Raw genomic sequence first — 23,558 nt, forward strand, 5'->3', positions numbered from 1 at the left:
TGTTTTTGTGCTGTACATCTCCGTGACCCTATGACTTTATGACCAGGAAGCAATTCCATGATTCTGCAAGGCCTGCCCAATGCCATTTGCCTTCTGGGCAGAAATCAGGAGGCTGGAAAGCAAAGGAATCATCAAACCAGTTCAGTTTGTGGAATGGGCAGCACCAATGGCGAAGCCTGAATTTTCAGTTGGCTTCTGTGTGGATTTTAAACAAACAGTAAACAGCTTTTTGCAGCTGGATAAAAACCCAAATCCAATCTCTCACATAAAGGACCTATATGCAAAGCTGGTGGTGGTGGTGGAGGGGGTGGAGGGGGGCGGAGGGTGGGGTGGGGTGGGGGGGCGGGTGGAGGAAAGATATGCTAATAACAGGGAAGACTGATAAAAAACACTTAAAGAAGTTGGACATAGTCCTTCAACATTTCTCCAAGGCAGTCATACACCTTAGACACCCCAAGTGACCTAATAGGGCAACAGAGTTGACAAATCCACGTCAGACCTGCTAGTAGATAAAGTGAGGGCAATCAAAGATGCAATGGCTCCTACATCTGTACCAGAGCTTTGGCTTTTCCTTTGAATGATGAATTATTATGAAAAGTTCAGACGTGACCTGACATCTATCCTGGTACCCTTACATCTGCTTTTGATAACCTTGGAAAAGGTTGCATAGCCAAGAGGTAGACTTTAGGGAAGAGAAGAAGCACCTACTGTTGTCTAAGATGTTGGCCCGCTATGATCCCAAGCAAGATCTGGTGCTGACATGCAATGCTTCCCCCGACAGTATCAGAGTTGTGCTGGCTCACAGATGGCCCAATGAAGAGGAATGCCCAAGTGTGTTTGTGTTCTGGAGTTTGGCTGATGTAGAGTGCAAATACATCCAGATAGTGAAGGAAAGTTTGGAGGTCATCTTTGGTGTGAGAAAGTTCTACCAATACCTTTAAGAACGTGAATTTGTAATAGTAACAGACTGCTAGGGCTACTCAAAGAGGAAATTGCCATACTGCCCATAGCTTCTGGTTGAATTCAGCAGTGACATCTCATTCTAAGTGTGCACAATTACAAGTTGAAACACCTTTCGAGAGTGCAAGTAGCAAACACGGATTCCTTGAGCAGCCTCCTGCTGGCAGATCCCCCACCAGGGGAGCCGCCACGGGGAGAGTCTGTTCTGGTTTTGAACTTTCTGCACATCATTTTGGTCACCGCTAACAATATCAGACTGTGGACACAAAAAAGATCTAATCCTGGCACGCACAGTGGTTGGATGTGCATGGAGTTTATTCGGCTAACACAAGGATGGTGATAGAAAAGCTGCACCTATTGCAATTTTTCAGAATGCTGAAGTTGTTGGTCACAGACAACAGGCCATCATTTACCTGCAGGAAATTTGAGTATTTCCTAAAATCAAGAGGCATTCAGCATAAAAGCCCAGCTTCATACCCATCCATCATCCAATGGTCTGACAGAAAGGTCAGTCCAAACTTTGAAGACAGGCTTAAAGAAACAACTGACCATTTCACTCAAAACCAAACTGTCATAGCTCCTATTTCTTGATTGGACCATCCCTCATGCAGTCTGCAGAGTTGCTAATGGGGAGAAGACTCCACAACAGGTTAAATCTGTTCTTCCAGGATCTGGGGTGATGGTGAAATGGCACCAGGAATGCCAATGCCAGGTGCAATCTCCTCTAAGGAAAAGCGACAGTTTACTTCAGGGAATGAAATTTGGTGCCAAAACCCTGGAAACGGCCCTACATAGGCAAAACTCACAGTCAACATGAGGTCAGACCCATGATGTAGAAAGTTTCAGTAGGTGAGGTGGTCCACATCAAAGCTGCAAATTCATGAACAGGGCAGGAGCAAAACATACCCGGCCCCTCAGAATAGACAGAAAGACTGTTGAAACCTGTGGGTTCTCCCCCTCCATCTCGCGGTGAAGAAAGTTCAGAGCTTGAGATGGACATGGTGAATGTCACGACCTTGATGCCTTTACCACCTGAAGAAGAGGATGAGTTTCTTCCGAGATGTTCTGGGCACAAGACCATCAGTCCAGTACACGCCGCCCGTACCTGAGGCTGAGTCGGAGGAATGGGGCCCAGTGGGAAAGTGCCCCAGGAGATGCTACAGGAGAAGGAACAGGCTTACAGGACTTAGACAGGGAGGGATATAGTGATTGTAATGAGGTCAATCGGTGGACCTCATAGAAAATGAATTCCCTGCTTGGGAACACACCAATCTGCTCCAATCACGGAGCCATGGCTGACAGATATAAACAAGACTGTCAGATGTTCTCTTCAGTCAGATTTGGCTTTGAGGAAGTTGGACCAGTGTCAATTACAATACACATGTAAATAAAGCTGATGGGATACCAGTCTTTAGGGAGTTATTTCAACACCAACTCCAATTACTTGGGCATAGTGATGATAGGAGAAAGTGAGGACTGCAGATGCTGGAGATCAGAGCTGAAAATGTGTTGCTGGAAAAGCACAGCAGGTCAGGCAGCATCCAAGGAGCAGGAGAATCAACATTTCGGTCATGAGCCCTTCTTCAGGAATGAGGAAAGTTCCTCATAAGGATGATATCCGTCATAGGGATGATATCCAGTTTACTTCTCCAGGTACAGTACGATTCATGCTCTCCTTGGTGTTGCTGACACTGAGAGCTCCCAGCTTATCAATTCACCAACTGGCACTGATCCATTAAAGGCTTGAGAACCCTTATTATAGCTCATTAGCTCATTAGCTGTCTGATGGCCTCCGTCACCCCAGTAAAACCCAGGCTCTTGCCATAATGCCATGCAACATCACCCAACATATATCTGAGACAGATTCCTCCATTTGCTGAAATTGTAATTGCTTTGCTTGAAAACTTCATCACTACATTGCAAATTCGCTGCTACTGCTCAGTAATATTCTTTTTTCTTGCTAGTCTCCAGGGTGCGTTCCATATCCATTAACCAGAACTTGAAGAAAGAGATGCCCTCCAATGCAGACTCTCTGCTGTTGTCTCAGTCTGCACCATCTGCTCTTACTCATTTATGAAGTCTGAGTCACCAGGTGAAAACCCAAGTATCCATCTAACTAGTCCCATCAAGCTACTATTATATTGGAGTTGATGCAAGGCAAGGATGAGTCAGATGTTGATCCACCTCCAGAAGGAACTGGTTCATCTGAGGATTCATCGTCTACAAAATGCGTAAGCTATCACTACAAGCATGAAGGTTTCTTCCTCCTATAGCTACAGAAGCGTATCTCCAGTTACTCACAGCCCAAGAAATGCATCAAGTGAGTAGTCATTCAAGTGGGCGCATCCTTCAAGCATTCTGAATCCATTGTCATATCCTGTCTTCACTTGCTTTCAACTCCAAAGGCTACTTTGGATTGGTGCTCGTATTTAAAGGAGATGAAAGGGTCTCATGCGGATTTACATCATGCTGGCTGACATGAACTCCCAATTGAAAAACGATAAAGAATTGGCAGTTTTAGAAACCCACTATCAGTTGTGCTGCATCTGTTTACATATTTCCCTCTTGGGAATGGACTCCCCATTTCCAACAAGGTTTCATCTTGACTTTTAGAGCTTAATATTGCTGCAATAAAATCAATATGACTAATGAACAAAATCCAAAGCCATAGCTGGTGCACTGAGTTCAAAATGTCAACAATTGTGTTACAGAGGAATTTATATTTGAGGCCTTGGACAGATCTGAGAACATAATTTTAACTAAAAGTTAGCTTCTCCAATTTGTGGCGCTACGTATTGACTTCAGTGAATCTTGTTGATATTGCTTGTTGATATTGTAATGGCTTTCATAGAATCATCAGTTGGCTTAAGTTCAGAAGCAGGCCATTCAGCCCATCATTTCTCCATTGATTGCCTGTAAAAAGCAATTCATCACATGCCACTACCAACATTTTCTCTGCAGTCCGATGTATCTCCTTCCCAGATAATAATCCCTCTTAAATGTCTCAACTGAAACTGTCTGCACCACACTCTGAGGTAGTGCATTCCAGATCCAAATCACTCTCTACATGAAAAGTTTTCTCCACATGTCACCATTGATTCTTTTGCCAATTAGAAAATTGCCAATTTGCCAATTATCAGACTTTTGAGTGGACCTCTTTGATGATAATATTGATCTCTGTTAGCCTAATGCACTTGTACAGTACGATCTGCCTGTAAGAGAAGTAAGACAACACTTTTCACTATACCTCAGTACACATGACAGTAATAAACCAAATCAAATTAAACTACCCTAAGGCTGTGCCCTATGGTTCTCAATTCTTCCACCAATTAGAACAGTTTCCCCACACTTACTTTGTCTCTCATAATTTGGAAAATCTTTATCAAATATCCTCTCAACTTTCTCTTGTTCAAGGAGAATAGGACCAACTTCTCCTGTGTATGTCCATAACTGAAATTCCTCCTCCGTGGAATAATTCTTGAGAATCTTTTGCGCACTCTCTAATTTGCATTTTTCTCTTAAAGTATAGCACCCAGAATGCCATTCATTACTGCAGCTGAAAGCAAACAATTGTTTTCCACAAGTTTTAGATAACTTGCTTGCATTTGTGCTCAATGCTCTTATCAAAAAAGTTTAGGATACTGTGTACTTTATTAACCTTGCTCTCAACCTTTCCTGCTACTTTCATTGACTTACACACAGGGGCACCTTGAATTCTCCGATCTGTATTATCTTTAGAATTATACCTTTCTCATATAACCTCACTGTGGTCTTTCTAACTATTTACTTCACATTTCACATTTTTTATCTGTCACATTCCAAACCATTCTACCAACCTGTCTATGCCCTTTCGAAATGTTATACCAACTGTTCCACTTTTCACAGTGCCTCTAAACTTGTTTAACATCTACACTTGTAGAAATTGGGGCCTGCACATAACAGTGTAGGCAATAAATATATATCAGGAAGAGTCCTAACAATGAGACTCTATCATGGGTACTCCATGATCAACCTTCCTCCAGTCTAACAAAAAACATTTTCTGTTTCTTGTCACTTAACCAAATTTGAATTCATGTTTCTCCCGTCATATTTATTCCATAAGCTTTCATTTTACTCATAGGTCTGCGATGCAGCAGATTATCAAATAGTGTTTGATGTACATCACATCAATAGCATCATACTCATTAATCCCCACTCCATAATTTCATCGTTGTGGCTGAGATTAGATTACCTACAGTGTGGAAAAAGGCCTTTCAGCCCAACAAGTCCACACCGACCTGCCGAAGAGTAACCCCCCCAGGCCCATTTCCCTCTTGACAGATGCACCTAACTCTATGGGCAATTTAGCATAGCCAATTCACCTGACATGCACAACTTTGGACTGTGGGAGGAGACCAGAGCACCCAGAGGAAACCCACATAGAGCAAATGTGCAAACTCCACACAGCCAGTCGCCCAAGGTTGGAATCAAACCTGGGACCCTGGTGCTGTGAGGCAACAGTGCTAACCTCTAAGCCACCATGCCACCCAGATGGGAGGAGTGCATGTTCGCCCACTAGTTTCATAGGTGACAATATAAAAGTAATTGTTTTCCCCAGTTCTCCATATGGCTCATTGTATGAGAATATCAAATAAAAAGATCTATCAAATTAGTTTCTTTAAAAATACAACATTACTGATTTATTATAAAGCAAAACTATTCAGTAAATATGCAAAAGCGACTAATGCACTCAATTTTTAATACAAAATACAAATGTTTATCCCTCTAAGTAACTCAAAATGTAAGGATATAAAAATTGAAATTCAACTACAGAGATTCACTTTGTAAGAAACATTTTTTGCCAGTGATTGCTAGTTATTGAAGGGAAAAAGGAGAACGTGTGGACTGTTCAGATGAATGCGATTCTGGCACACATATACGAGACGTGCGTTTGTCTGTGAGATCTTGGCAGATGACGCTTGCTGAAGATATACATGATTGGTTAGTTTTTCAAACACTGTTTCAAGAGGACAATTAGATTTAAAATCAGATTCACTTTAAATGTGCTTCAAAACAGGATGGAACTGAGCTGAACAATCAATTCCTCAGCAGAATGTCCCCCAAATAACATTGCAAGCAAAACACTGTTCAACAAGGTACTCACTTTCATACAGTCATAAGGCGCAGTTAGATGACCTCAGTCATGTTTGCCAATTAGGTAAAAACATGTAGTTTCCAAGAAATACCTCATTAAGAAAAGTTTCAACGTGTTCCTTCATTGGCGTCTTAATAATTCTAGGTATTTCCACAGAACTTGAAATAAACCAGATTTTCCAGAATCCGTCAAAATAAATTAACTAAGAGGCTTTCAAATCATTATCAAAATTTCGAGCAAGCTAATTTGCCCTGAACAAATCTCTTCTGGCGTTTTTTTAAAAGTAACCTATGTTTGTTCCAATCATCAATAATTTTACGCTGAATTCGCATTTTTAAACATTTCCCCACCATTGAGGTTAAACTGATTGGCTGAGAGTTGCTGGGCTTATCTTTGTACTACCTTTTGGAACATGGATATAATATTTACAGTTTGTCAATACCTTGACATCTCCTCAGATTCTAAGGAAGCCTGGGAAAATTATTACTAGTGCCTCCTCAATTTTCTCCCTCATCTCTTTCGATGCCATTGGGCATGTCTCATCCGATCTTGGTGTATAACCAAGATTAAGTCCAGACAGCTTGTTCAAAACTTTCTCCTTATCACTTTAAATCCTTTTATATCTAAACTACTCCCTTTCATTTTATCCTATGCTGGAAGATAAACATGCAAAATATACATACATCTCAATCACTTTTGGTAAAAGTATGGTGATAATGGTGATGGTAAGATTTAAGAGTATCTGATAGGTATTGTTATCAATGTTTCAGTAACTAATCTGCGTTCATAACTACTACTTTGGATGGACTGAGCTAATATAATTGCAGCTTTATATCATAGTTCAATTGTAGTAGTAATAATATTTTGTTCCTTTTATAGCCGTCAGGTTTCTGTATGACAAGGTGCCCAACACAAAGTTTTACTGCACATATCACATTCAATTTCTTGTATACTATGAATGAGGGATTACACATCTTTTGCTGCATTCCAGTGAAAAGTATAATTTGCTCATTATTTGAATGTACCAACATATTTAGTATGATGCATTTGTTTTATGGGTAATATGGCTTGTCATGTGCATCAGGAGCATTATCATACCTAATTTGCATAATTAACTTTTTTAGTCAGAACTGTAGTAATGGGAGGAGTGTTTTTCTCTTATTCATATATGGTCTGTTGGTGGTACTGGCTTGGCCAGCATTCGTCGTTCACTCTGAATTGTCCCGGAAAAGCTGGCAATCAGCTGCTTTCTTATACATGTAGGGTGGGTACACACATTGTGCTATTAGGAAGGGAGTTCCAGTCCAGTGCTGTTGAAGGAATGACACAATAATTCTATCAAGATGGTGAGTAGCTTAAAGGATGACCAACAGTCCCATGTACCTGCTGACTTTGTCCTTTGAGATGGTAGAGGCCACATATTTGAAAGTTGCTGTTTAAAGAGCCTTGGTGAGTTGCTGCACTGCATCTTGTGGATGGTTTGCAGAGCTGACAATGTTCATCAGTGGTTGGGGAATGGTGGATATTGAGGATGTTAGATGGGTGCCAGTCAAGCAAACTGCTTGCTCATGGATAGTAGAATGGGGAATATACTGAACCATTAGGATACAGATTGTAGTTAAATAGAAATCTGCAACTGTAAATGGCCCAAGCCATCCATAGATGGTCAGATTTAAGCTCTTAGATCAATTCTATTTAGTGCATTTCCACACAACATGATGGAAGAGCTCCTCAATGTGAAGGCAGGGCATCACTTCCACAAGGACCATAAATTGGTCACTCCGACCAACATTATAAAAATGTATGAACCTGGAGTAGAAGACCAATCCACCCCCCAACTCTCTGTCACCATCCAATAAGAGCAAAGCTGATCTGATTGTAACAAAAAAAAACACATTCCAGCCTACCCTGATCATTTTTCAACCCATTGTTTAAAAATAATCTATCTACCTCTGTCTTAAAAATATTCAAGGAATCTGCTTCCACCATGTTTTCTGGGAAAGAGGTTTAACTTCTGTCAGCCTGCTGATAGGGGGAAAAAAAACACTTCATCTGTGTTTTAAATGGGAAGCCACTGGTGTTTAATCTATGACCCTTAATTCTATATTCTCCAATGAGAAAAACAGTACTCTCCAAATCCATAATGTCAAGGTTCCTTAGGGTGTTATACTTTTCAATCAAGTCACTTCTGATTCTTTTAAATTCCAGTAGGTACAAGCCTGGCCTGTCCAACCTTTTCTGATAAGAGAACTTGTCTGTTCCACATATTACTCCAGTAAATTTTCTCTGAACTGCCTCCAACACATATCCTGGGTGTCCCTAATTTATGAATGTCCGACTTATGAACACTCGTACTAACAAACAGAATCTCATATCGGGGTGAAATTTTAAACACCCACCATACAAGCATTTCCTGTACTTACACATGGATTCTTTCTATATTCCTGCATTGTGTTTTGGCTTGTGTGCAAATCAACTTGCGAACAGACTCCAGAACAGAGCCCACTCATACCCAGGGACCACCTGTACATGATTTTTATGTAAGCTGAGCAGTACTATGCATAATATGGTCTCATAAATGCCATGTATAATGAAACATAGCCTCATTACTTTTGAATTCAATTTTCCCTATGGTAAATGATAACATTCAATTAACTTCTCACATTACCTGCTGTACCTGCAGACTAAACCTCTGTGATTCATGCAGTAGGACATGGATCCCTCTGTATCGCAAACCTCTGTAATCTATCTCTATTCAGGTAATGTTTTCTTTTTTAATTTTCTTGCCGAAATGGACAGCTTCATATTTTTAACTGCACCATCCCTGATTTTTAAAAAAATGAATTCAAGGGAAATGGACACCATCAGTCGGGTCAACATTTTTGCTCATCTCTAGTTAACCTTGAGAAGGTGGTGATGAGCTGCCTTCTTGAAACCCTTCAGTCTATTTGAGATAGGTGCATCCAAAATGCCAATAGAAATGGAATTCCAGGATTTTGACCCAGCAACCATGAAAGAATTGTGATACGTTTCCAAGCCAGAATGCTGAGTGGCTTGAAGGCGACTCAAGAGAATTTTGGAAAATTACATGATGTATCAAAAATCTTATTAGCCACGTTTTCCTTTAGTTTCATACTATTTTCAACACTTCTTGTTTGATGGATGATGGGTCCGTCCCTTATTTATTGGAATTATCTAATCCTTACATTCTATACCATCCCCTTAAATATCAACCATTGTCACAGTGCTGGGAGCACTGAGCATAAAAATAGATGGCTATGATATCAGGTGTTGCAAGGTCAGACCTGCAACAAGTGCCAGTAGCTGCTGGTGGTAAACATAATACTTGTGCTTCAAGCAAATGACCATGTCTAAAAGTCAAAAGGGAGCAGTTCTTAGTGGAGTCAAAGGGAATTACGGTCATTCAGGGGTTACGGTCACACTCAGTCAAGCATCTCATCCGATTGCAGTCCAGAGGTTAGGCCATGGTCAGTCAGGTACTTCCCATCAGCACCAAGGGATCCACACTTTTGTTACTGAAGGTCTGGGCAGCTCAAGTACGACCAATCCAGGAATCACACTTAGGTCACTTGGGAGACATTAGTCTTTGTGACGGTGGGTGACACGGTGGCACAGTGGTTAGTACTGCTGCCTCACAGTGCCAGAGACCCAGGTTCAATTCCTGCCTCAGGTGACTGACTGTGTGGAGTTTGCACATTCTCCCTGTGTCTGCGCGGGTTTCCTCCAGGTATCAGTTTCCTCCCACAGTCCAAAGATGTGCAGATCAGGTGAATTGGCTATGCTAAATTGCCCGTAGTGTTAGGTGAAGGGGTAAATGTATGGGTGGGTTGTGCTTTGGGGGGTCAGTGTGGACTTGTTAGGCCAAAGGGCCTGTTTCCACACTGTCAGTAATCTTTGAGATGTTTTGTGCGCAGTGAGCGGGTTTCCTGCCAAGCTAATCTGAGGCTGGGTCAGTCCTGGAGGTTGGTTCAATAATGATCAGGAGACTTATCTGGAATGGTCGATGGAGTTCTGGGAAAAGTGGGAAACTCAAGTCTGGGGATGGGATTCTTTGGACTTGGTCACTGAAGAAATGGTAACAGTGATGGGGCAAAAGGATGAATTGCAGCATGAATGGCCTCCTCCTGTTCCTATGTTCCTGTATTTCTAACAGTAGAAGGGTGTGATCTCATCGGAGGGAATTAGGAGCTCTTGGAGATGGTGTTCTTTCAGGTCAAACTCACTCTGACCTCTGATGGGGAATGTGCATGACCAACAAGGTACTTGGAATTTGCAAAGCCATGGTAGGGACACTAACAGCTAAATGAAGGGACTCAACGGAGATGGCCTTCGAAGCTATAGGGATGGCAACAGAAAAGGGAAGATGAAAAATGGGGAAATCATCTTATGCTTCAGGTGGAGCCTTGAACTCACTCACAAGAACACAAATTTAGAAGCTTGCTACCTCAAATCAAAAGGTGGCAGTTTTACAACAAAACAGAATGGTTTACGATGTGTGCAGAGTGGGCAGTAAATTTCTGCTTTTACCTTTAGGGGTGGAATGAGAGTTCTGGTATTTCAGGCACTGTCCCAGACAATTGCAATAAATATAAATAGTGATTCAGTAATCTCACTCGTTTGGTTTTAATTTGTGCTTAATTGATATTACTCATGAATGTACAAAAAGAATTATGATCTCACTTGACCATCTCTTTTACATTGTGTGGCTTGATTGTCTCCTTGTTACCTTAGGAGAAACTGAGGACTGCAGATGCTGGAGATCAGTCAAAACTTGTGGCACTGGAAAAGCACAGCCGGTCAGGCAGCATCCGAGGAGCAGGAGAGTCAACGTTTTGAGCATAAACTCTTCATCAGGAATGTGGGGGGTGCCCAAGGGGACTGAGAGATAAATGAGAGGGGTGTGGACCTGGGGGTGAAGGTAGCTAAGAATGCGATAGATATATGAAGGTGGTGCAGAGGGTGGAGCAAATCAGTGGGAATGAAAATTGACAGGTCGGAAGTTCAAGAGGATAGTACCGAGTTGGAGGGTTTTGCAGAACATTTCAGAAAACATCTCTGGAAGGTATGCACTAAACAACCCCATCACCTTGTGGCTGACCACATCAACTCCCCTTCCTACTCTGCCAAGGACATGCAAGTCCTGGGCCTCCTCCACTGCCAAATCCCAGCCACCAATGATGGAGGAAGAACACCTCATCTTCCGCCATGGGATCTTCCAACCACATGGAATCAATGATGATTTCACCAGTTTCCTCATCTCCCCTCTCCTCACCTCACCTTATTCCAGATCCAACCCTCCAACTCGGCATCGCCCTCTTGAACTGTCCTACTTGTCAACCTTCCTTCCCAATCATTCGTTCCACCATGATATATTATTATCACCCCTCACCTTCATATCTACCTACCATATTTTTAGCTACCTTACCCTCAGGCCCACCTCCCTCCTGTTTATCTCTCAGCCCCCTTGCACCACCCAACATTCCTGGTGAAGAGCGTATGCTCAAAACATCAACTCTCCTGCTCCTTGGATGCTGCCTGACTGGCTCTGCTTTACCAGCACCACAGTCCTGGTTACCTTAACTCAGCAAATTTAATCCAACAAAAATATTATATAAAATGACATGAAAGTAGCACCTGAACTTCTCATCTCAGAAATATGTTCCATTGCTAGGACTGGATGGTAACATTTCCGAGTTGCCACATTCTCACATTGAACTGTAAGCATTCAAGGACATGTTCTAAGATGTACAAGGGTGCCTTGTCTTTGGGACGGTGGGGTAGGGTATGGCTTTTATGTTGAGTTACAACCAAAATTCCATCTCGATAACATGACATCAGACGTTTGGTCATGCAGTGCACATTTGGATAAGATGATATACCTCAGTCTTCGATACAGAATCATGACACTGACTTCCTTGGGAAAACTCCATGCCACACTGCAGGATGACATAACATGAGGCTTACTGGTGATGGATGTGAGATTTCAGAGTTCTTTCAATAAAATTGTAGTGTCTTTCTGTCCTTCCACAAAATGATCTGCCCATACATCTGACATGGATTTTGTCCTAGCTGGAAGCCTTGTGTCATTGCTTCAAATCTGAGTAATGCCAAGACTGTTGGAAGCATTGGTCTATCGTTTGACTTAGAGCAAACATTATTCGCTGTGATTATTACAATTTTACATTTGGAAAAACATAATAATTGTGTTTATTAGGATTTGTGGAGTTACCATGAGGATTTCTGTTTGCAACATTTTATAATTTGAAAATGCAAGAAGTCAAGTTAAGTTCATCGGTTAAGTATGGAAATAGTTGTTGAGACAGTAACAGTTTAGTTATGTGTTCATTCCCTGGGAATTGTCAGGTCTGACGAAGGAGCTGCATTCTGAAAGCTTGTGATTTTAAATAAACATATTGTATTATAACCTAGTGTCATGTGACTTCTGACCTTGTCCATCTCAGTCCAACACGGGCATGTCCACATCAATTGTTCAAGTTATGAATAATTAAGTTGCTGAAATAGATTGAGTAACTGAAACATCCTTTGACCAAAATTTCCAGTCTGGTTGTGCAACCCATTAAGAGTTGGTGAGCAGTGTGGAGGCAAAATAAAATATGAACTAAATATGTCACTTGCCAAATTGCTTGGCTAGTAGTACAAAGGACCTAAACAAAGAATGAACTGGCTTTTCATCTCAGGCAATGGTGAGTCATGCAAACCAGTATAAGACCAGGTTTAACACCCATTCTATGCTGGACTCAGCTTGTACTGACCATTCACAACCTCATCACCTCAAGGGATCTCCTACCCACAGCTTCCAATCTCATAGTCCAGGAACCCCACACCGTCCAATTCTACCTCCTACCCCAAATCCACAAGCCTGATCACCCAAGCTGACTCATTGTCTCAGCCTGCTCCTGCCCCACCAAATTCATCTCCACCTACCTTGATACTGTCTTATCCCCCTGGTCCAGGAACCCCCCACGTACATTCAGGATACCATCCATGCCCTCCACTTCCTCCAAGTCTTTTTTTTCCCCAGCCCCCAACACCTCATATTCACCATGGACATCCAGTCCCTATTCACTTTTATCTGCCATCTTGAAGACCTCTAAGCCCTCTGTTTCTTCCTACTGATACTCTCATTCATTTGGTTGAACTTGTATTCACCCTCAATAATTTCTCCTTTGTATCCTTCCACTTCCTCCAGACAAAAGGGGTAGCCATGGGCGCTCACATGGTCTGTCCCCTTCCTGGACTTCTCCATCTCGATCAATGGTGACTGACTCAACATGAACATCTTATACAAATCCATCGGCTCCCACAACTACCTGGATTACACCTCCTCCCATCCTGCCTCCTGTAAGAATCCTATCTCAATCCTTATTCTCAATTCCTCCACCTCCGCTGCATTTGCTCCCAGGAGGACCAGTTCTACCACAGAACACACCATATAGCCTCCTTCTTAAAAGACCGCAATTTCCCCTCCTATGTGGTTGATTATGCCCTCCATCACATGTCATCCACTTCCGCCCTCGAACCCCACCCTTCCAACTGCATCAAAGACAGAACCCTCCTATCCTCACCTTTCATCCCACCAACCTCCGTATACATCATATCATCCTCCACCATTTCTGCCACCTACAAACAGACCTACCACCAGAGATATATTTCCCACCCACCCCTATCGGCTTTCCATAAAGACTATTCCCTCTGCAACTCTCTTGTCAGGTCCATGTCCCTTACCAACCCACACTCACCTCCTGGCACCTTCCCCTGTCACCGCAGGAATTGCAAAACCTGCATCCACACTTCCCCCCTCACCTCCGTCCAAGGCCTCAAAAGAGCCTTCCACATCAATCAGTGTTTTGCTTGCACTTCCATACATAATTTACTGTATCCATTGCTCCCGATGCGTTCTCCTCTACACTGGGGAGGCCTACTTGCAGAGCGCATCAGAGAACATCTCCAGGACCCCCACACCAACCAACCCCACCGCCCCGTGGCCAAACACTTCAACTCCTCCTCCCCCTCCGCCAAAAACATTCAGTCCTGGGCCTCCTCCATCGTCACACCCTAACCACCCGACACCTGGAGGAAGAATGCATCATCTTCCAGCTTAGGACCCTCCAATCCCATGGTATCAATGTGGACTTCACCAGTTTCCTCATTTCCCCTCTCCCCACCTTATCCCAGTTCCAACTTCCAATTTGACACCGCCCTCATGACCTGTCCTACCTGTCCATCTTCCTTCACCTATCCGCTCCACCCTCCTCCCTAACCTGGCACCATTAACCCCAACTCCATCTATCTATCTATCTCTCTCAGCTACCTTCCCCCAGCTCCACCCCCCTCCCATTTATCTCTCTTCCCCCTCGGCTCACTAGTCTCATTCCCGATGAAGGGATCTTGCCTGAAACGTCGATTCTCCTGCTCCTCGGATGCTGCCTGACCGCCTGTGCTTTTCCCAGCACCACACTCTCTGATCTCCAGCATCTACAGTCCTCACTTTCTCTCAGCTTGTACTATGATAGGGGATGATACCACTGGCCTCAGTGCCCCAGCTGCATAGATTCTATAGTGGAGTACTTCCTCCCTAAATCCTTCCATTCTCTCACACCTCCTCTTTTAAGAATCAATCAAAACCTATCTTTGATCAAACTTCTTGACGAAATTCCTAATCTCCTTCTTTGGTTCAACATCAATGGTCTATTTATTCCTCTTTGAAATATTTTGAGATTTTTTTTCCTAAGTTGAAGGTCAAATGGAATTCAAGTTATTCACAATGACAATGGAACTAATGAAATATGATCATGGAGGGGAAAATGACTGCTACAATTTTTCAAATAATGCTTGTTCATTGTTTCTCCCAGGTTAGGTTTGTACATGAAAATGACCTATAATTAAAAGCAGTTTGAGCAGATTTGGTTGGATGAGCCTTTTCTCTTGCAAGTTAGACAACATAAAAACGAACAACCAGAGTTATTTCAGGCCATGATCATAAGAGTTATATGGAACTGTGCCTGGAAATTCTCCTGTAATGTTGACCCCAGTGAAATACACAATTTATGGAGAACAATGCCTAATTAGTATGAGGTTAGTGCCGACTGCACTGCTCAGGCATATTCTGTTTGCCCACTCACACTGAAATGTTTAGCACCTGCTGGCACCTAGGGATTGGTAGCCTTTCCCTAGTAACTCCCAACTCTCCCTCTCCTGAAAGATGATCATGCAGCTACTGCATTAGCTTTTTAATGGGGCCCATAACATTAGTCATAAAATAATTAAGTGCCCATCTCCCCATGTTTGAAACTAGAGAGAGAGAGACACCTGAATGGCATTTTATTGTTTCAGACTGAACACCAAGCTTTTTTTTTCTAACTTTGCCATTCCCATTCTGGAGGAATTGAAATGCTCAAGGGTAATACAACAACTGTTTCTGTCCTTGATATTCCACCACACTTTACTCTGCATTACATTTTACTAATATTTATAAAGGAGCCTTAACACTGGTATTAAAATCTTAGACTTGAAGGTCACAGATCACTTGCAAATAGACGAACAACAAAACTGTACACACTGGCAGTCCCTGATGTCTTCCTATGAGAATAATGTCAAGTTCATATTATCAGTGGCAAGCCTAAGTTGAAATAAATTGACCAGTATAGTTCCCATTAAACCAAGCCTGTGTTTGCACATGCAGAGCTTTTTCTGTACTCTTTGGTTTCATTTTAATTTAGCATGTGGTAAAGAGGCAGTAGAGTGAGTGGGTGGAAGAAAACCACTTTGCAGAAGTCTAGGGTGGTGACTGGAGAGCAGCAGCAACAGAAACAAATGTGACTCTTTTATATGTGTGTAATTTGGCTCATTAAGCTGTCCCACGGTTCAGTTCCAAGAAAAGAAGATAGCTGATTGTCGATAGCAGATGCTGACTGTGGCTTACAGCTCCAGCACATAGAATACATGTGATTAACAATTTTTCACTAGCACCTCACAGCGCTTGGCTGTACATAGAGCTTGAAATCTCCAAAGTGATATACCCATGAAAGAAAGAGCACAAGGCCACCTGGGGAAAGAAAATCTATGAACTGAAAGCCATTCAGAAGGGAAACAGTTAAAACTTCTCTGAAGTATAACTCATATAGATTTCCACCAATCTTTTGCACTTTCTCAATAGTGATTTATTTTGCAAACACACTACAAACATACCTGTTTCTTATCAACCAAAATCATCAACACAGGAAACAGTCTAGTCTGTAACTGTTGTGTGTTAGGTATCACAGGCATAAAGGAAGCAAATATATGGAGTAGTACTGGCACACAAGCTAATTTCAAGTCACTGCTGGATTGAAACTTACATCTTCAAACAAATCCCCATTCAGAATAATTGCTGCCAACTTTATGAGTACATGTGTAGAATTGATGAGAATTGATTTTTGCTTTGTATCAATAATAAAATCACTATTTAAATTTAGAATCAGGGCAACTTGATGCTGAAGTGCAGAGATACTCCCTGCAGAGTATAACCTCTCGTCACTTCAGTTTGTCACCACATAAAATGTAAATGCTGTGCAATTGCAGCATCAAACTCACTAAGATTCCTTCAGCAGAAATGTTCAAGCCTGCAATCTCTACCACCTAAAATTACAAGGTATATGGAAACATCATAAGTTCCCCTCCAGCATCCTGACTTGAAACTATATTGCTGGGTCAAAATCCTGGAATTCTCTCCCTTGCAGCATTGTTTACTGTACCTACACCAACCACATAAACTGCAATGCTCCAGCAAGGCAGCTCACCACTACCTTCCCAATAATAATTCGGGATCGATAACAAATATTGACCTAGCCAGCAATGCCTATATTCTGTAAAAGATTAAGAAAGAAACCCAAAGACCTAAAATGTTTAAAGGTCATTTGGAGCTTTAAGCATTACTAATCTTAATTTAAGTGCTTTGAGAAGATAAATGTTATTGTGTTGAAAATTACATTATACATTTTGTCCACTTACAAACAGTACTCACATAAACCAACAGACAGAGCAAATCTGGAATAATATAAAAAGGAATGCAAACTTTACAGCCTGTGCAGTTCTTATTCTGAATGTTTCTCATGGAATATTCCTCTATTTTCCTAAGAACGTTCTGATATAAATGAGGATGATGAAGAACAGGAAACATTGCTTTCAGGTGTGAAACCTTTATAGGTTCTGGGCCATTTTCTGCAAATAGCACATCTTTTCGATTTAAGCTGTGTTTGCAATATGCGGAAGATACACTTCAGCTCAGGGTTAGCAAGAGATAAGCCTGCAGTGTCATAGAATGCAATCCCAGATCCCAGTGCACTATCTCTGTGTTGCTGATCAATTTAATGTTATCTATGTCAAATCTTCATGTTTTGATGTGCATTCAAAACCATCAGTTGTACTCCCACATTGGTAAAAGTGGCTGCAATGATTCAAAAGCTTGGTGGCAGGTTCACAAAAGGAAAAAAAGGAGCTAACTTATCCACCTTGGAATGAAAAGCTGAATGATGTTTATGAGACATTTTACCCATTCATCATCAACTGACAACCTATTTTACATCCCTTAAAGCTGTATTACACTAAAAAAAATGTCTTCTGATCCACTAAGAAACAAATGAAACCATTAACCAATATTGCATAGTTGAGGCAAATTCACCCAACTGCGATTTCAGTAATGTTGAAAATGTCAAATGGATATCAAAGTACAAATAATCAAAGATTATCTCTCCAGTTAACTGTGCCAGAAAGCACTCAAGACAGGCTGAAAGCTGCCAGAGCTGGTGGAATTAGTAAGATCACTGTCACTTAAGGAGATCAGATCTACTGAAGTTGAAACTACCAACAGTAATTACCACATTCTCAGTTCAACTTGTGAGCACTGATATGGCAGGAAACAACCTACAAAGCAACGAAAGCAGTCTCACAAAAAGTGTCGTAACTTCTTCCAAAGAATATTTCCACAGCGACAGTGCATACCCATATCAAGCAATTGGTCCTGCTACTGAAAACAGTGTAAAGCTTGTGAAAAGACTGACCATTTTGTTTGTGTTTGCTATTCATCAGAAAAATAAGCTATTAAAATAAATGCCAACAGAAAAGTGCAATGTTTTGGTTTTACACACAAATGCCAAGGAATGACAATTTCTAAGAAGAGACTATCTAGCCACCACCCATTAAATTCACTGGCATTACCATCACTGAATCCCCCTGCATCAACATCTTGGGGGTTTTCATTGACTGCAAACTGAACTGAACTCACCACATGGACACTATGGCATCAAGATCAGATTTGAGGCTAGGAATACTGCATTGAATAACTCACCTCCTGACTATCAAAAGGCTGTCCACCATCTACAAGGCACACGTCAGAAATGTGACCAAATACTTCTCTAGTGTCTGGGTGTGTGCTGCTCCAACAACTCTCAAGAAGTTTGACACTATCCAGGCCAAAGCAGCCCACTTGATTGGCACCACAAACATCCATTCCCTAGTAGAAGCAGTGTATACTAACTATGCACTGCTGATGCTCACCAAAGATCCTCAGATAGCACCTTCCAAACCCACGATCACTTCTATCTAGATGAAAAAAGGCAGCAGGATCACAGGAACACTACCACCGGCAAGTTCCCCTCCAAGCTACTCACCATCCTGACTTGGAAATATATCATTGTTTCTTCACTATCACCCAGTCAAAATCCTGGAATTTGCTCCCTAAGGGTATTGAGGGTCAACCTACAGCACATGGACTGCAGCAGTTCAAAAAGGCAGTTCATACCAACTTCTTAAGGGCAACTGGGAAGGGCAATCAATACTGGCCAGCCAGGGATGTCCATGTCCCATGAATGAATAAACAAAAATGTGTGCCCCAACAAAAGTGTGAGGAAGTTAAACCGATGTCAAGGCACATAAAATTCCTACTCAACAGTGTCACCCCACTGAAGATTCTCAGGATCGTTGAAACTCAAGTCTCCAGCAATTTCTGCTTTAGTTTGATATACAAAGTCTTGTTCAAAGACACCAGAATGTATGCTATATCCTAATCATAATTGGAGAACGTGAAATGCTAAAAAGCTTTCTCAATGCACTACATCTCTATATGCTGGCAGTCACATGGACAATCCCCATGAACTATATAACAACAATGTAGCATCAAATTGTGTAATGGCCATTTAAATGATATCAGCAAACTGTAAGGTACATATAGACCCTAATGTATACTCAGACACTCATCATCAACAGCCACAAATACCACTGCATGTTAAAAAGCTGACGGAGAAGGAACTTCAGCGTCTTCTTCACCTGCACATTATTGACAGAGTTGGGGACAAACCTACCCATTGAGTCTCAATTATACAGGTTTTCAAGAAACTTTAATGTGAGATCTATATTAGGCACAATGCTGATATGCAGCCACCAAACCATGCCAATGCAATAAGAAAGACACTTGAAATTAAGAATTGATATTGTAGGGAAGTGAATGTGCAAAACACTTCACTATACTTGATCTCAATCCAGGCAATTATCAAATTGAGCCTGCCAATTGTATCACTGTGCACTACAGAGGCTTCTTTTGATAGGCCACAGATCAGTCATGATCTCATTGAATAGTGGAACTGGCTTGAAGGGTTGAATGACCTACTCCTACAACCTTTTTCGTCAGGCAGAACATACAGAAGCCTGAACACATGCACCAGTAGGTTCAGGAACAACTTCTTCCCAGCTGTTATTAGACTGATGAATTGACTCTGTAGCCTTAAACAATGCTGATCTAGCGCACGCCCTGTGCAATGTAACCTGCATGCCTCTGTCTCAGTCTTTTTGATGTGTATATCCTTGCTTACTATGATCTGCCTGTACTACTCATAAACAAAGGTTCACTGTACTTCAATGCACGTGATAATAAATCAATCAATCAATCCTGTTCCTATGTTGCTATGATACAAAGGCTCAGTTTGGAAGTCAATTCAGGAAGAGGTATTTCAGTGTTGAACATTCTGTATTTCAAGGACTTGAATGCATACAGAACATCTCTGATCATACTGAAAGTGAATTTGAGACATGTCTATATTCATAACTACAACATGTTAAGTAATGTGACCTCATCGTAAACAAAGGCAAGTTCTTGGTCAATGAAAGCACAGTAGAATTCTTTGGTTATGTGTTCAGCTGTGAACCTGAAGAATGGAGTGTTTGCAAATGTTTCTAAGTCTGTAAATGTGCAGGGAATCCCAAGTCTGCTAAGACACATGACATACAGTAATCAATTCAAACTGGCCTCCATATATAGTCTGTCCTTTCCTCCCCTCCCCTCCCCCCCCCACCCCAACATGATCTGACAACAGAGACCACCAGGTGACAGTGGAATAGATCAGGTACGGTAGAACACCAGAATAAACAATAGTTGTCAGCAAGTTGGACAAATGTCCATTTCAACATTGAGAGATCTACACAGATGGCAACGGGTGGAAGGCTGATTAGCTTAGCTGCAGTTCCTGTGTGAAAAGACATTGCAGGGAACCACATCTATCATTGTGATGGTAAACCAATCAAATAGAGAGAGGGGTGATTTCAATCCCATGGATATCTGACACTTCCCGTCTTTAGTTGTATGGGAGCAAGTTTGTTGTAATAACCTATCTTAGACCATGAATGAGTTTGCTCAAAACACACAAAGCAAAGTGCCCATTCAACAGAATAAAACAAGGAAGTGCAGATGCTAGAGAGCTGAAAGAAAGTAAAACAGAAATTGCTGGAGAAATTCTTCAGGTGGCACGGTGGCACAGTGGTTAGCACTGCTGCCTCACAGCACCAGAGACCCAGGTTCAATTCCCGCCTCAGGTGACTGACTGTGTGGAGTTTGCACGTTCTCCCCGTGTCTGCGTGGGTTTCCTTCGGGTGCTCCGGTTTCCTCCCACAGTACAAAGATGTGCGGGTCAGATCCGTAGTGTTAGGTAAAGGGGTAAATATGGGGGTATGGGTGGGTTGCACTTCAGCGGGTCGGTGTGGACTTGTTGGGCCAAAGGGCCTGTTTCCACTCTGTAGGTAATCTAATCTAATAACAAGGTCTGGCAGCATCTCTAGTTTCTCTTCATGGATGCTGCCAGATGTGCTGAGTTTCTCAAGCACTTCCTGTTTTGGTTCACTCAAATAGAGTGTTGGATATTCAGGCTACAAGAGTACAAGTTCTGTGTAAGTATCAGTCGAGCTATTCATTGACATCAGACCATCATGACTTCTATTGCTGACAGTCAGTCTTAAAAGTGGTGAGGAAACACGATCCTTTAACTGTGTAGATCTAAATGTATTGCTAAAGTCACTAGAATTAGCTAACATCAAAGCAAGATGAGGTTTTATAGCTATGTATAATGGCTATAGAATCACAAAACTAGTAAGATTGATCAAAACAATTGAATCATTGAATCATAGAATTGTACAGTACAAAAGAGGTCCTTCTACCCATCGAGTTTGCACTGCTAACAACTACTAAATCTACACTCATCCCACTTTCCAGCTCTTGGCCCATAGCCTTGAATGTTCTGATGTTTCAAGTGCTCATCCACATCCCTTTTATATCTATAAACCATTTACAAATGAAATCATTTATGCAACCAAGGTATCCAGAATACTCAGAATGAGCTTTCTGATACAACATCTGATCTCATTACATGAATAGCATTTGTCATACAACATTCACTGATGGCACAAGCTAAATAGCGTTGCCCTGTCAAGCAAACTGATGTCAAATCTCCATTATCCTCTCAAGGTGTGAATTACCTTCAGCACATGGGTTGAAGTTTGCAATGATTTTGGAAATTTGCTCCTCTGGTGAACACATGCTTGCTGTCACTGATAACTACAGTAGTATCCATCATTAAAATATATACGTTCAACTACAATAAGACCACTTCACCACAGCTTGACCAAGTTTTTGTATTGTTTGGAATCTCTCAGAAGATGAGAAATGACAATGAACCCCATTCAACAGTAAGGGGTTCAGTAAATTGTAAACTACCCGGGTTTGATTCATTGAAAAGTCACATCCTATTCTCCAAGAACAAATGGAGAGATTTATGCATGCCTTGAAAAGCATGATACATGCAATATACAACTAGTGCAAGTCATGGAAGGAACAGCTGTATCACGTTCTTTACAATTCTCTCTCAGGTGACTACTGCAAAGTTACCAGCTACATTCATCCTTGTGTATCCTGTGCACACACTCGTTGCTGATCATTACATGGAACGAATGCTGAACCCATACATAAACAAGATCAAAAACAGAAGGATCAAATGAGTAAATAGCAGAGCAAAGTATGACATTTTGAACTACATCACTAAAGCCAAGTGATAAGGCAAATATGAAATGTGATCATGAAGTTGGAAAACAAACAACATCCTACAACATCCAAACATTTATTGTGATCAAACCAAAAGGATCAACGAGCAAACTCACCATGAGTCACAAATCAACATCAAAACCCATCTTTCTTCATAATACTGAAGCTGTCATTTGCAAGCATTGAATCCCATTCCAACATCCATATCTCAGATGAAGACCATGAGTTACATAAGATTACACCTGATCTCAGATGAAATCCTACTTGGGCCTGAGAAAACATTCACCATAACTAAATGATTATATCACAAAGTGAACTGTTTTCAGATGGCGAACAAAGCATTCCCCATTTTTGTGTATGATGGAGTGCTTTGTTTAATTAATACAAACCTTTACATACATAACAGTGTTAGTAATGAAGTTGAATGTTAATTTTATGTTGTAAATTTAACATTTACATATTAGAAACAAGCTATTGAAATGTCTCAAGCCTCTCATTTTCTCAGAACAGGAGGGATGCAGTAGATTAAAGATTGTTTCAGATTCTGGTTCATCCAGTCCAATGGCCACAAACGGTTGGATTTCAGCTCTCCTAGCTTTTGCTCGGATATCTATCAAGTCACCTCTTCACAAGATTGCAAGAAACTACAGAGAGTTGTGAATATAGGCCATCCATCATGTAAACCAGCCTTCCATCCATTGACTCCTTCTATACTTCCTGCTGCTATGGGAAATCAACCGATACAATCAAAGACCCCTCCCACCCCAGTCAGACCCTCATCCATCCGCTTCCATTGGGCAGAAGATATAAAAGTTTGAATGCATGTATGAGTCGATTCAAAAACAATTTCTTCTCCGCTGTTAACAGATTTTTGAACTTACCCCTCAAATGTTAAGTCTCATATCTCTCTCTCTCTCTGCACCTTCTCTGTGGCTGTAATACTGTATTCTGCACTCTATTCTGCTACCATGATACAGTTTGTATGGTACAGTCTGCCTATATAGCATGCAAAACAACACTTTACGCTTCATCTCCATATATGTGACAACAATAAATCAATCAAGCAATCTCACTGTTCTAGAA

The 23,558-nt window shown here is 41.5% G+C and overlaps 1 long non-coding RNA gene across 1 annotated transcript in view; it reads right to left on the reverse strand.

Moving 5' to 3' along the window:
* LOC132816063 (uncharacterized) overlaps positions 1 to 6,319 on the reverse strand; it is a 62,890-nt gene extending 56,571 nt beyond the window's left edge. The window contains exon 1 of the long non-coding RNA XR_009644743.1: positions 6,104 to 6,319. This is a non-coding gene — a long non-coding RNA (uncharacterized LOC132816063). The remainder of the gene's footprint in view (positions 1 to 6,103) is intronic.
* Positions 6,320 to 23,558: the final 17,239 nt, after the last annotated feature.

The sequence above is a fragment of the Hemiscyllium ocellatum genome, chromosome 5, assembly GCF_020745735.1.
Source record: "Hemiscyllium ocellatum isolate sHemOce1 chromosome 5, sHemOce1.pat.X.cur, whole genome shotgun sequence".
NCBI lineage: Eukaryota > Metazoa > Chordata > Chondrichthyes > Orectolobiformes > Hemiscylliidae > Hemiscyllium > Hemiscyllium ocellatum.